Source organism: Anolis sagrei, chromosome 1 (genome assembly GCF_037176765.1).
Source record: "Anolis sagrei isolate rAnoSag1 chromosome 1, rAnoSag1.mat, whole genome shotgun sequence".
In the NCBI taxonomy this organism is placed as follows: Eukaryota; Metazoa; Chordata; class Lepidosauria; order Squamata; family Dactyloidae; genus Anolis; species Anolis sagrei.
Window position 1 is genome coordinate 271,157,867 of NC_090021.1, and position 16,391 is coordinate 271,174,257.

Sequence of the window (16,391 nt, forward strand, 5' to 3'; positions counted from 1 at the left end):
ACTTTCCAACATTAAACTGTGAACCCATAAGATAGAGGAATATGGCGCAGCTTCAGGCCTTAAGGTAAACAAAGAAAAATCAATGATATTAACCAAAAATATTACAAAGGCAGGACAGGTCAAAATAGAGAAACTAGTAGATATGAAAGTCACCCACAAAATCAAATACCTAGGGATTTACATAACAGCCAAGAACATACAACTAATGCAAAATAACTACGACAATAAATGGAAGGAGATCAAAAAGGATCTAAAAAACTGGAAATCCTTGAACCTATCCTTGTTTGGCAGGATATCCGTCATAAAGACCAACATCCTTCCCAGGATGTTATACCTTTTTCAAAACCTTCCAATAGTTAGGAAAGGACAATTATATAAAGATTGGAATAAAGAAATAGCTAAATTCGTAGGGAATAACAAAAAATCAAGAATTAGTTACACAAATTTAATAGGTGAAAAAAAAGAGGAGGCCTGGGACTGCCCGATCTGGGACTTTATTTTGAAGCCTGTGGACTAGAGTGGTTGAGAGAATGGATACTCCTGAAAAACAGAAGATTATTAACATTAGAAGGACACGAATTATGAACGGGATGGCACGGGTACCTATGGTATGGGAAAAAAGCCATAGAAAAACAATTTGAAAACCACATCGTACGATCAGCACTCCTGAAACTTTGGAACAAATACAAACAAAGGATCCATAGTAAGACCCCACAATGGATATCCCCCTTGGAGGCGTGCCATAGACGGGAGCTAGGTTGGAGCAAATGGCCATCATATAAAGATCTTCTGAAGAGAGAACAAAGAGAAGTAAAACTGAAAACCCATGAAGAAGTGAGACTGAACTTTCCGAACATATCCTGGCTACATTACATCCAGATAATAGAACACTTTAAAAAAGATGCAAGTCTGGGCTTCGAAGAGAAAATGACACCATTGCAGAAAATCTTCGATAGTAGGAAGAAGGCAATTACGAAGATATATCAACAACTCTTACAATGGAGCACAGAAAGAGAACAAATAAAAAGTTGTATGATAAAATGGGCCAGAGATCTGAAAAGAACCGTACTCTTGGAGGAATGGGAGTCACTGTGGACCAAGAAACTGAACTATATGTATGCTTATGATTTCAAAGAAAACATCATAAAGATGTTTCACCAATGGCATATGACCCCAGAAAAGATAGCAAAAATCAACAAAACTCTCAGTGACAGATGTTGGAAATGCGGGAGACACAAAGGGACCTTTATACACGCATGGTGGTACTGCGAGATGGCCCAGTCTTTCTGGAAAGAAATCCACACCATGTGTCAGAAAGTACTGAAAAAAAAGATCCCTTTTAAGCCAGAGCACTTTCTGCTAAGCTTTACAGACGACCAATGGAACGCAAACGATGAAAAAATCTTTGTTTACATTACCACAGCAGCTCGACTGAGCTACGCAAGAGTCTGGAAACAGAAAACCAGACCCGTCAAAGAAGAATGGATAAGGAAGATATTAGATACAATGAATATGGACAAACTAACATTTCTATTATCCAAAATACAAAACAAACCAAGAAAGATGACCGATTGGTCATCAGTAAGGATATGGCTGAAAGAAAACAAAATAAAGGTCATAAGCTGAAAGTAAAGAACTTACAGAAAAACAGAAACTACCCCCCCCCCCCCCAAGAAATGCTCCTTGAAGAAATACTAATATTCATTAAGGAAGAAATTATACAGAGAGGCCCGCACAGAAGAGAAACGGAAGAAGACGTTTTCAAGAACCCCTTCCCCTCCCCCCTCGGATCCCTCTTTCCACAATCTTTTTTTTCCCCTCACCACTCCCCCCCACTCCCTCCCTCCCCCCTTCCCCCCCATCCCCATCTCTACCTTGTTTTTAAATGCTGTTTATAGAAAATTTACTAATAAAATTTATATATATATATATATATATATATATATATATATATATATAGGAAATCACTCTTAAGGGGGTTCTTCCCCCCTCCTCCTATAGTTATAGCCGTTATTTGGGCAGTTTGGGATATAACATGCTATATTGTCATGTTTATGATTAAAATGTTTGGGAAATAATGATGAACAATGAATAGATAGAGAAGAACCTCTGAGGATGCCTGCCATAGATGCAGGTGAAATGGCAGGAGATAAAACTACTGGAACATGGCCATACAGCCTGAGAAACTCAGAACAACACAATTAATAGATACATTTTTATTATTTGCATCTGAAACATATAATCACAGATATAGATAACATACTTATTTTGAAGAAAGTTAAATAGCACTCCTCTGTGTGAATGCTGATTATTTATTTTTAAAATGTGCATTTTTCTCCAGCATGAACAGGACATGCCAAACAGCATAATCTGACATAATTGGGTAACAACAGCCTCTATGCAATCATTAGCCTTCATTTCTCAAAGCAAAAGTAAGACTGAACCAACTGTTCTAGTAGATTACCAATGCATTATTTTTAATTTCATGAACATAATGAATAATTGTATAAATTAAGTTGATGATGTACAAACCATTTATGATGGGAAATAAAAATTATTGGAGTAAATGAATCAATTTCGCCATATTCAATAACTATAGAAATATGCATAAATATGAAAAATGTTTAGCATTATAATATGTGTACACACTTGGTAATGAGTTACATCATAATTGCACTATAATTGCTCAAAGACTGTAATATTTATACATTTTCCATAATAAATTGATCCTCAGAGATAAGCATATTTTACATAATTCCATCTCATATCACTCAATGGGATGGTGAAGCAGCACATGAAATGAAACAATTGAAAAATAGAATTTTGGAATGAGCTTGCTGACTACAAGAGAAACAAACCTATTGATCTTGTGCTTTGCTACTTTAATGAAAATAATGTTGCAACGTCAAAAGTTCCCCCTGCTCATTTTCTTATGGTACCCATAAATCAAAACTTAAAGTAGAAATAGCCTTGGAGTTACTTTACCTATTGATCACACTTGCCAGTGTACAGTTTTCCAGATGTGCCAGACTATAACTGCAACTGTCACCAACCAGCACAAAACACCAAGTTTGATATTTCCCTACCCAATCCATAGACAGTCAAAGCTTATTGATTTGGCATGAAGTTTGTAGATAGGCTCAATAAATATGATTGGTTCATCAATTAGTTCCAACTCAACATGATTGTGGTCTTTGTACAGTGATAAATATCTATATTGGAAGTAGCCCAAGAAAGGAGGAAAGCAAAAGGAAACAGTGATAAGGGGAGATATGCCCGGTTAAATGCACAATTCCAGAGGTTAGCCAGAAGTGATAAGGAACTATTTTTTAAGCAAGCAATACATGGAAGTGGAAGAAGACAACAGAATAGGAAGGACAAGAGACCTCTTCCAAAAAATTTAGAAACATTGGAGGTAAGTTTCAGGCAAAAATGGACATGGTCAAAAACACAGATGGCAGGGACCTAACAGAAGTTGAAGAGATCAAGAGAAGGGGGCGAGACTATACAGAAGATCTGTATAGGAAGGATAATAATACCAAGGATAGTTTTGACATTGTGGTTAGTGAATTAGAACCAGACATCCTGAGGAGTGAGGTTGAATGGTCCTTAAGAAGCATTACTAACAACAAGGCAAGAAAGATGATACTGTCAAGGTGTTGCATGCCATATGCCAACAAATATGCCCCTGTTCAGAAGATTTCACCTTACTTTCTGATCCTCTTTTTCCTCCCAGAATCTGACACCAGACCATTTTTCTTACATTGTTTTGGATAAAATATGGAAAAATTTCACTAGTTGAAATGAAAATCTAAAATAGGCAAAACTTTTGCAAAATCTCATTTCCTCATTCAGGATTTCAAAGTGTAAGCAAATGCTGATTAATATAGATTTATTTATTTATTTATTTACATCACTTTTATCCTGCCCATATCAGCCTGAAGGCGACTCAGGGCGGCATACAAATCAGCAACTATTAGATGCCATATATAAAAATACATACATCAGTAAAAAGCAAAAGAAAGAAATCACCATATATTTTAAAACCATAAAAGCAATAAGTAATAAAAATTATAAAAACTATGTCTTCTTGGTCAAATCATTTTAGCCATTACTAGTTCATTTTCTGATTTGAGTTTATCTGGTCATGCTGAAGTTCCAAATGCTTGCTGAAAGAGTCAGGTTTTCACTCTTTTCAAAAGGTCATGAGAGAGGGGGCCGATCTAATATCCCTAGGCAGGGAGTTCCACAGCCAAGGGGCCACCACAGAGAAGGCCCTGTCTCTCATCCCCGCCAGACATGCTTGTGAAGTAGGTGGGATTGAGAGCAGGGCCTCCCCAGACGATCTCATGTTCCTGGAAGGTTCATAGGGAGAGATGCGTTCGGATAGATAAACTAGGCTGGAACAGTTTAGGGCTTTATAGGTTAAAGCCAGTACTTTGAATTGTGCCCAGTAACAGACTGGCAACCAGTGGAGCTGACACAGCAGTGGACTTGTATGCCCCCTGAGCACAGCTCTGTTAGTAACCTGGCTGCAGCACGCTGGACTATTTGAAGCTTCCAAGCTGTTTTCAAAGGCAATCCCACGTAGAGAGCAACGGCAGTAGTCTATACGGATGTAACCAGAGCGTGGACTACCGTGGCCAAGTCAGACTTCCCAAGGTATGGGCGCAGCTGGCGCACAAGTTTTAACTGTGCAAATGCTTCCCTGGTAACTGCCGAAACCTGGTGTTCCAGGAGATGAATCCAGGATCATACTCAAGCTGCAAACCTGCGTCTTCAGGGGGAGTGTAACCCCATCCAACACAGGTTGTAACCTCATACCCTGTTCAGCCTTGCGACTGACCAGGAGGTCCTCTGTCGTGTCTAGATTCAATTTCAATTTGTTCACCCTCATCCAGACCGTCACAGCGGCCAAGCACCGGTTCAGGACCTGAACAGCCTCGTTAGTAACAGGTGGGAAGGACACAGTTGGACGTCATCTGCGTACAGATAACACCACACCCCAAAACTCCAGAAGATCTCCTCCAGCAGCTTTATGTAGATGTTGAACAACATGGGGGACAGTATAGAACCCTGCAGGAATCCACAAGGCAAAGTAATATTTTACTTTGATTCACCTTTCAAGAACTCTGACTGAAGTTAACTTTGCCTTTTGTTTCCATTCAACTTATTTGGTTAACTTTAATCCTGTCTCAAGAGTCTTTATTTTAAAGACCAGAAGTACATCAGAGGAGGAAAAAAAGCTAGGCCAAGACACCACATCTGCTCTTTTGCACACCCTTACACCAAACCCATCTTGGCATTGCTGGACAGTCACGGTCATCATTCCCTTCTGTTCTCATTGTGGTGGCCAATGTCTTGGAATGGGCCTGAATTTGAAGTTTGCTCTGGATTCTGGGGGGAAATTCAGAGCAACCCATGAAAATCATAAAAAACTTATGACTTTGGTTAACACAGTTCAAGGACATTTTAAACAATTTTGGCCTTTGTTAACCTGGGTCAACCCTGTGCATTGTTTAGCTACCATTGAGCTGATTCACCAGCCCTTACTGATTAGTGTAGATGTGCCCCAGATCTTGAAAATTCGGGGTTCTTTCTTTCTTCCCTAAGTCAACCCACCTATAATGTGATCTTCCTCTTTTCCTAGTGCCACTTATCAAGTATCATCACCTTCTTTTCCAATGAGTCATATTGATTTATGATATGACTGAACTACAAGGTAAGGCATAGAGATTTCCCACATTTTGAAGGTGTATAAAAGATGAACAAAGTAATCTAAAAAAAAATTGTATATATTTCTGAAATGTACATAAAATTGTTTTAATGGTTTTCAAAAATCATATCAGACAAATGATGGTCATTGTTAGCAATACATTACTGAAGATGTTCCCGAAATTTCTTCATCACTCTTCATCACTCTCCACATCTCAGGCAGAACTCTTTCTGCATCATTATCACAGAACACTTGTTCTTATAATACACTTGGACAACAAAGCCCCAGTTAATGGTCGGTAATGAAGATGGCAGAACCTCCACTCCACTACAACCCACATAGTGCCCCCTTGAAATATGAATGATCTTTATGCTCCACTCTGTATAATAGTCTCAGCACTCGCCAAGTATGCAATGTGTACAGCAGAAAATCATTTGCCTTTTTCTAAAGAGAAAATACAGTTTTCTGTTGATTTCATATTTGTGGCCAACAAGGATACATTTTTAAAATGTCCTATGCATGTGCAACTTCTCATTATTATATTATATCTAAAATATATAGGATGATTCACAAAGAGAGTAATTTAGAAAGATATTGCATCTTTCAGCATAGCATGTGAGCAGCAATGTTGTTTTTTTTAAAAAAAAATGGTGTCACTTTCAGATGAACAACTATAAGATTCAATATCCCATATTTAGCTAGCATGATCTTTTCTGTTCAATGTGTAATATTTCATTCAGCAGTGATCTATGGCACCTTCTACACTATCATATGAAATGTATATTATCTGTTCAAACTGGATTATATGGCAGTGTAAATTCAGATAATCCAGTTCAAAGCAGATAATGTGTATTATCTGCTTCGATCATCTGGACTATATGTAGAAGGTGATTCAAAATATTACTTTTTGTGCTATAATTCTTAGAATTACATAGCTTTTTATAGCTATGCAGGATTGGGCATTCTGGAACTAGTAGTCCAAAAATAATTTTAAACCAGTTCAGGCAAAGCTGTAATGTTACAGCAAAAATAGGGGAGTGAAGGCACATCATGAAATTCCAGCTACAACTGAAAGTTCACAACATATCCATAAAATGTATTGTCGAAGGCTTTCATGGCCGGAATCACTGGGTGGAATCTTCTGTTGAGGGTGATTTTATGTGCATGTTTGTTTCCCCTCTGTTCCCCCCCCCCCCCCCCCCGGCACTTCCAAGCCATTGAATGCAAATCAAGGTGATCAGCTGAAACATTCACAGCTAGCCCCAGCAGACAAAAGTTCTTTGTCTCACCCTGGTCATTTCACAGATATATAAACCCATTTTTCCTACTTCCAACAGACCTCACTACCTCTGAGGATGCTTGCCATAGATGCAGTTGAAATGTCAGGAGAAAAATTGCCTCCAGAACATGGCCATATAGCCCGGAAAAACCTACAACAACCCATATCTATAAAACTTAGGATAAAAAACTGTACATGTGTGAAGATAAGAAATGCCCAACAGAATCTAGCAAAGATTTAGGAGATCATCACGCAGCCTTTTAACATGAGTTACATCTTCCTCAATCACAAGTGAAAGTGGAATTTATTGCATGACATCATCATAAATTTGTTGGCAAGGCATAGATTGGTGGTCATTTTAAGAAAATGAGCTCAAATACTTGTGTGATGAATCAGAAGCAGCTCTGACATGAGGAGGTGTGTGTGTGTGGGGGGGGGGGGGGTCAGGTGGGATGTGGTATCCATCATGAGTTGACCTTCTCTTCCCCACCAGATGCAAAAGGACAGATTAACCCTTTCCCCACGAATTATCAGATGTAGAAACAGAACTGAATCTTTTATCTTTTCTGGTCAATGTGTAATATTTCATTCCACAGTGATCAGGGCCCCTTCTACACTGTCATATGAAATCCAGATTGTCTGCTTTGAACTGGAATGTATGGGAGTACAGACTCAGAAAATCCAGATAATTCATTTCAAAGCAGTATAATTAATATACTGTACAATTAATTCAGTTTGACACCCCTTCAATTGCCATGGCTCAATGCCAGGAATACTGGAATTTGTAGTTTGGAGATGGACCAGCACTTTTTGGCAGAAAAGACTAAAGACCTTGTGAAACTATTATTTCCAGGTTTCCATAGCATTGAATCGTGGCATGACCAATGTAAGAAACTGTGCAAATGTAAAACTACTAGCAAATGAAGTCATTCCTACACGAGAATATATATATGAAATATGTTTGTGCATATGCATGCAATATATACAGCTCTAAAGTACTGATTTATTTAAATACAAAGCTTGAATATAAACAGTGTCAAAATACTGTCTAAATCAACCACAAGCCAGATATGGTATGGTCTTTCTTTCTTTCTCCCTCTCCCTCTCCCTCTCCCTCTCCCTCTCCCTCTCCCTCTCCCTCTCCCTCCCACCCCTTTAGTGGTAGTGGTCAATAAGCAAGTTGAAAGCATGTTCTGAAGCTGAAGACAACAGCTCTAGGAAAACTTATAGCATCTTCCTATTTATGGCTCTCACAGATCAATTTTGAAAATGAATTAGAATAGTATGGTAAGGCCTTTTTCAACCTCTCATTAGCCCCATATAAGTGTATTGACGGAAATTAAAACAGATGCCTCCCACAATCTAAATGTGTATGTGATGCACTATGCTTAATCAAGGTTCACGGTCTCATGAACCTCTGTAACTACATTCAGTCAGACATGACTACAACCCTTTTGAAGAAATTCCCTGTCACACAGAAATATCAGAATGGGTATGAAGTGTAAGTCCCTTACTTTCCAAAAAAATAATATCCAAAAAAGGACAGGTACTATTCCATTATCTAGGTGGAGACCACAAGGCAGCAGCACCATAGAGAGAAGGATAGTCCATTTAATTGGAGGGGGGGGGAGTCCATTTAATTGGAGGGGGGGGAGTTGAAGGAAGAAAACAATTTCCCCCATTTTTGCTGATAATTCCCCCTCCCCACTTCCCATATCATAAAGAATGGTTGTTTCCATGACCAGGACATGGGTGGGGGAATAACAGGAAAACCGGGGAAATAGTTTTACTCTTTCAAACCTACCCCCCCCCCCCCCATAAAATGGATTATCCTTCTCTCTCTAGTGCCTCCTACTGGCCATCACCCAGATAATGGAACAGGTGCCTTGAGTCGCCAATTGGTTGAGAAAGGAGGTATACAAATACAGTAAATAAATAAATAAGTAAACAGTATTACAGGACATATGGGTGTTCTTCACCACACTGCAAATGTTTGTGTGTGACTTCAAGTCATCTGTTGACTTATGGTGATCCCATGAACTACAAAGGGGTCTCTTTGGCAAAGAATACTTAAACTTGGCTTTGCCAGCTCCTCCTGCTGACATGTAGCCTATAGCATTGATATTCATTGGGGTTTTTTTTGTCTTATCGGGAGCAACTTGAGAAACAGCAAGTAGCTTTTGGTGTGAGAGAATTGGTTGTCTGCAAGGACATTGCCCAGGGGACGCCCAGATGTTTTGATGTTTGATCATCCTTGTGGGAGGCTTCTCTCATTTCCTCACATGAGGAGCTGGAGATGATAGAGGAAGCTCATCTGCGCTCTGCCCAGATTTGAACCTGCAACCTGTCGGTCTTCAGTCCTGCCGGCACAGGGGTTTAACCCACTGCATCATCGGGGGGCTCCTAGTCATTGGTGGTCTCCCATTTATGTACTAACCAGGGATGACTCTGCTTATCGGCCAAGATGAGACGTGATTTAGTGCCTATAAAATACTTTTCAGTCTTGGTAAAATTGTGGATGATCTGCACAAATATTTTCTCCAAATCCTTCTTAAATGTACACATATTTTGTCTGTAAGAGTGGTTATATATTGCTAAAATAGAGAGTTGCTCACATACTGGCAATCCATTAATTACAGTCGTACTCCTGCTATGGCTATAATTAAATGTAATTATGGGATGTTCCCATCACAGAAAGTATTTCATTGTAAATCTGAATTAAATTAAACACACCCAGTTCTCTAGATAGATAATTAAGCTGACAAATATCTATTCTAAATTTCCATACTAACTGGATTCATTTTGTTATTTACCCATCCCTGAGTTTATGGCCAGTATGTGGATATGTTAGAGAATGAAAAATCAATTGCATGCCTTGTTATAACTTGAGGGGCATAGGTTGGTTCTTGCAAGAATGATGCAAGATGAATTAGGAATCTGAAGTTCCCCCCAGTTTCAGTTCATGCTGTCAACATTTTAAAACATGAGATGTAAATGTATACACACACACACACACAAACACAGAAAAAGTGTTAGAAATTCTACATGCCAGTGGAAAAAACAGATCTAATGAGTTATTGTTTTCTTCATTATGACAACAATGGTTTCTGTGCTCATGAAAAATTGCGTCTTTGTATTGTAGAATCAGACCTTGGGTAGAATTCTAATAGATGACTTTATTGCGTGAGGCAGGCAAACCAGCATTGAAGCTGGACAGCCACTAGGCCTGTCGGTTTCGTTTCGTTAATTCGTTATTTTGTATTAAAATCGTTATTTTTTGCATATCCGAAGCGATATCAAAACATATTTTTAAACCCGGAAGGGTTTAAAAATATCGAAGCAGCAGCCCCATGTATTTTACGAGCTGAAGCTCCGCTCGTTAATGGCATGGAGGCTGCTGCTGAGCGCGCCATCCGGCTCTGGCTCCTCCTCTTCCTCCGGAGCCCATTGGATGGCGCGCGCGCGCGCTCACAAGCAGCCTCCGCGCGCCATCCGGCTCTGGCTCCTGCGCCCCCCTCCTCCTCCTCCTCTTCCTCCCAGCTGGGAGGAAGAGGAGGAGGAGGAGGAGGAGGGGGGCGCAGGAGCCGGAGCCCATTGGATGGCGCGCGCGGGCTCACAAGCGGCCTCCGCGCGCCATCCGGCTCTGGCTCCTCCTCTTCCTCCGGAGCCCATTGGATGGCGCGCGCGCGCGCTCACAAGCGGCCTCCGCGCGCCATCCGGCTCTGGCTCCTGCGCCCCCCTCCTCCTCCTCCTCTTCCTCCCAGCTGGGAGGAAGAGGAGGAGGAGGAGGAGGAGGAGGGGGGCGCAGGAGCCGGAGCCCATTGGATGGCGCGCGCGGGCTCACAAGCGGCCTCCGTGCGCCATCCGGCTCTGGCTCCTCCTCTTCCTCCGGAGCCCATTGGATGGCGCGCGCGCGCTCACAAGCGGCCTCCGCGCGCCATCCGGCTTGTGTGACTTTTCAGGGCTGTATGACCATGTTCCAGAAGCATTCTCTCCTGACATTTTGCCCACATCTATGGCAGGCATCCTCAGAGGTCTGTTGGAAACTAGGCAAATGGTGAGTTATATATCATCTAATATTATCTATGGAATGTCCAGGGTGGGAGAAAGCCATTCAATGCTAATCAAGGTGACCATTACTGCAACATTCACACTTAGCCTGTTTGATCAAGAAAAATTTTTTTTCTAAAATGTTTTGTAAATAATAACGAAAATTCGTAAATAACAAAACATTTTTTTGGAAAGTTTTGTAAATATTTTAAATATCGAAACAAAAAAACACCCCAATTAAGAATCGAATTTAGAAACAAATTTTTTCTTGATCAAACAGGCCTAACAGCCACTTTGAGTGATGGTCCCTGTTGAATGATGCCATGTGCATCTCAGGCTGCCTCCTCCACATATTTCACCTCTAAATTAGGCTTTAGCACTGATCAGGTTTTAGCAATTTTCTTCAGCAAATCCAGCTTCTTCGGCTTGACCTGACAGTTGTAATGGCAAGGGTTCAGCCATCACACTATTACATCTGTAAAGGCACCATGTGGCAGCTTATCGCGGCTCCTCCTCTATTTGGCATCACAGTTGAATCTTTTTTTATTTTACTTTATTTTTCTCGAATTTGTTCACTGTTTTTATGTAGTGGGATTGAATGGGAATTGAGGACACTTGGGACAGGTGGGGCCCACTTGTGCATTTGGGAGATTGGAGAGTCACCCTTTTAGCTTATTTTTCTTCTTTCTTTCCTCTCCTTCAGAAAATACTTCTAAAAGATAATTATTATTAATAATGATAGTAATCTCAGCAAACAAAAAGAGAAATCTTATTCTCAGAAAACTGTTAGTTACATCTTCTCTAGAGTAGAAAATAGAAACAGCTTTAAAGAAGCATTAAACCTGAAGTGGAAAGGATATCAAAGCCTGCCAGTCCAGGCAGGGCCTGCCATAGAGAAAAGTTTTTCCCCTCCCCTTTTTATACATGTTTCTTTGTTTTCTTTATATACACAATTTCAAATTTTTATCTCTGTATTATGAAAGTACTCAATAAAGAGGGTTTTTTTTTTTAAAAAAAGAATGGCACCTTAACTCTGATGCTTTTAATCCAGGTCTTAATGAAGGATATAAGCACAAAGAATGCCTAAAATGATGGGAAGGGGAGCCTGGGATGTCCCCCCCCCCCGAGGCGGCCCTAGGTAATTTTCAATGTTAAGCAATAGGCTTGGTTGATCCAGTTCGTTAATTTCTTATCTCATTATTAATTCATTAAATAATTACCTTTAGAAGCGATATCGACACGTTTTGGTAACCCAGAAGTGTTTTTGCCATATCGAAGCCGCGTCCACCATCTTCCTTACGACTTCCGCCAGTGAATCGTAAATGCTGGGGGCATGCCCTTCAGGAATAGCTGTTCTTACCCACTCCCACCTTCTTCCTCTTTGCATCGGCGGCTTTGCGAGGTGGGCGTGACTACCTCCCTGGTGACAAGCGGTGATGCGGAAGAGCTGGGCATAGCCACGCCCACCTCGCAAAGCTGCCGATGCAAAGAGGAAGGAGGTGGGTGTGTCCAAGCTCAGCCCTCCTTGGAGGCCTCGCCCCCAGTGACCTCCGAGGAGCGCTGTGCTTGGTCATGCCCACCTCTCCCTTGGACAGCTTGCGAGGGAAGAGAAAGAAAGGTGAGAGATTTTAAAACTAACACTTTTAAAATCTCTCACCTTTCTTTCTCTTCCCTGGCAAGCTGTCCAAGGGAGAGGTGGGCGTGGCCAAGCACAGCGCTCCTCTGATGGCGAGGCCTCCGAGGAGCGCTGTACATGGCCACGCCCACCTCTCCTTTGGACAGCTTGCCAGGGAAGAGAAAGAAAGGTGAGAGATTTTAAAAGTGTTAGTTTTAAAATCTCCAAGGAGCACTGTACTTGGTCACTGGAGGCGATGCCTCCAAGGAGGGCTGTTCTTGGCCACGCCCAAGAACAGAAATATGTAATTTCTGCATGGAAGCTCGCTGCAAGGGAAGGAAGGGAAACTGCGAGATTTTAATGGTTCTGGAGGGAGGGAAGGGCACCTTCCATTAACGAAACAAAGGAAACGATTCGTATTTCCTGGTATTTTCGAACTTTTTTTAAAGAAAATTTTGGAAATAATTTAAAAATCGAACCTCCAGCACCCCCTACATACGAAACGAGTTTAGAACCATTTTTTTCTTGATCAACCAAGCCTAGTAAGCAAACAGTATTTTGGCGCCCCCCCCCCCCAACCATATATATATATAGGGGCATGTGTATATGTATGCATAGATATAGATATAGATATAGATATAGATATAGATATAGATATAGATATAGGGGCATTGACAAATTTTGGCCCTCCATGTATTTGGGATTTCCTACTGGCTGTTTGGAATTGTAGGAGTTAAAGTCCAAAACACATGGAGGGCCGAAGTTGTCCCATGCCATCCATATATATATATATATATATATATATACACACACACACGCACACACACACACGCACACATACACTAGCTGTCCCCTAACACGCGTTGCTGGAATCCAGTTTGGTAATCTTGAAAAGAAAGTAATTAGAAAGTTGGTTTCTAATATATGTAATTTCTCGATGCTTGTGGGTAAACAGTACCTGGTAGGTATTCCACGGATATATAAACCTCACTTGCCTAGTTTCCAACAGAACTCACAACCTCTGAGGATGCCTGCCACAGATATGGGTGAAACGTCAGGAGAGAATGCTTCTAGATAATGGCCAAACTCACAGCAATCCAATATTCCAATCCATTCAAAAAACATTATGGTTTCAGATAGTGACCAGCCAATTGCAAAGGGCCAACACTTCCCAAATCCCTCTTATTTCACATCTCAAAGATCAAATCAACAACCCACCCATTAAAAAAGACTACAGGTAGTCCCAAACATCCAATTCCTAGTTAAGAACAGGGGTGAGACAGCAGGAAGTGAGAGAAATTGACCACTCAGAAGGGAAATTCGGTCCTGAAAGACCGAGCCCTTGTCGTCCCGGCCTCAGAGCTGTGCGAAAGGCAAAGCCCCACCGTGGCCATTTTGGGTCCGAGCGCGTTTTATCTCTGGAGGCTCACAGGACAAAAGGGGGCAGGGCCAGCAGAACTCAGGCCAATGGGAGGCTCGGCAAGTCCCGCAGGCCAAGGGAGACAAAAACGTCAGCGTGCGTCCTTCTCCCACTGTTAAGAAGTGCGTGGAGAAGGAGGGGCGATCCAGGGCGCGCACTTCCTAATGCATCCCTTTCCCGGCGTTAGGAAGTGCGCGCCCTGCATTGCCCCTCCTTCTCCGCGCACTTCTTAAAACTGGGAGAAGGACGCACGCTGGCGTTTTTGTCTCCCTTGGCCTGTGGGACTTGCGAGGCCTCCGAGGAGCACTGTACATGGCCACGCCCACCTCTCCTTTGGACAGCTTGCCAGGGAAGAGAAAGAAAGGTGAGAGATTTTAAAAGTGTTAGTTTTAAAATCTCCAAGGAGCACTGTACTTGGTCACTGGAGGCGATGCCTCCAAGGAGGGCTGTTCTTGGCCACGCCCAAGAACAGAAATATGTAATTTCTGCATGGAAGCTCGCTGCAAGGGAAGGAAGGGAAACTGCGAGATTTTAATGGTTCTGGAGGGAGGGAAGGGCACCTTCCATTAACGAAACAAAGGAAACGATTCGTATTTCCTGGTATTTTCGAACTTTTTTTAAAGAAAATTTTGGAAATAATTTAAAAATCGAACCTCCAGCACCCCCTACATACGAAACGAGTTTAGAACCATTTTTTTCTTGATCAACCAAGCCTAGTAAGCAAACAGTATTTTGGCGCCCCCCCCCCCAACCATATATATATATAGGGGCATGTGTATATGTATGCATAGATATAGATATAGATATAGATATAGATATAGATATAGATATAGGGGCATTGACAAATTTTGGCCCTCCATGTATTTGGGATTTCCTACTGGCTGTTTGGAATTGTAGGAGTTAAAGTCCAAAACACATGGAGGGCCGAAGTTGTCCCATGCCATCCATATATATATATATATATATATATATATACACACACACACGCACACACACACACGCACACATACACTAGCTGTCCCCTAACACGCGTTGCTGGAATCCAGTTTGGTAATCTTGAAAAGAAAGTAATTAGAAAGTTGGTTTCTAATATATGTAATTTCTCGATGCTTGTGGGTAAACAGTACCTGGTAGGTATTCCACGGATATATAAACCTCACTTGCCTAGTTTCCAACAGAACTCACAACCTCTGAGGATGCCTGCCACAGATATGGGTGAAACGTCAGGAGAGAATGCTTCTAGATAATGGCCAAACTCACAGCAATCCAATATTCCAATCCATTCAAAAAACATTATGGTTTCAGATAGTGACCAGCCAATTGCAAAGGGCCAACACTTCCCAAATCCCTCTTATTTCACATCTCAAAGATCAAATCAACAACCCACCCATTAAAAAAGACTACAGGTAGTCCCAAACATCCAATTCCTAGTTAAGAACAGGGGTGAGACAGCAGGAAGTGAGAGAAATTGACCACTCAGAAGGGAAATTCGGTCCTGAAAGACCGAGCCCTTGTCGTCCCGGCCTCAGAGCTGTGCGAAAGGCAAAGCCCCACCGTGGCCATTTTGGGTCCGAGCGCGTTTTATCTCTGGAGGCTCACAGGACAAAAGGGGGCAGGGCCAGCAGAACTCAGGCCAATGGGAGGCTCGGCAAGTCCCGCAGGCCAAGGGAGACAAAAACGTCAGCGTGCGTCCTTCTCCCACTGTTAAGAAGTGCGTGGAGAAGGAGGGGCGATCCAGGGCGCGCACTTCCTAATGCGTCCCTTTCCCGGCGTTAGGAAGTGCGCGCCCTGCATTGCCCCTCCTTCTCCGCGCACTTCTTAAAACTGGGAGAAGGACGCACGCTGGCGTTTTTGTCTCCCTTGGCCTGTGGGACTTGCCGAGCCTCCCATTGGCTTGAGTTCTGCTGGCCCTGCCCCCTTTTGTCCTGTGAGCCTCCAGAGGTAAAACGCGCTTGGACCCAAAATGGCCACGGCGGGGCTTTGCCTTTCGCACAGCTCTGAGGCCGGGACAACAAGGGCTTGCTTTTTCAGGACCGAATTTCCCTTCTGAATGGTCAATTTCTCTCACTTCCTGCTGTCTCACCCCTGTTCTTAACTAGGAATTGGATGTTTGGGACTACCTGTAGTCTTTTTTAATGGGTGGGTTGTTGATTTGACCTTTGAGATGTGAAATGAGAGTTTTTGTTTTCCTTGCCCTGTAAGGAGGAGGAGGAGAGGCCCAATGGGTACTTGTGAGGGAAGGAGGGAGGGAGAGCGAGCTGCCTCTTGGTGTTCTTCGGGGCAGGGGCACCTCAAGAGCTCCTCAAGAGAG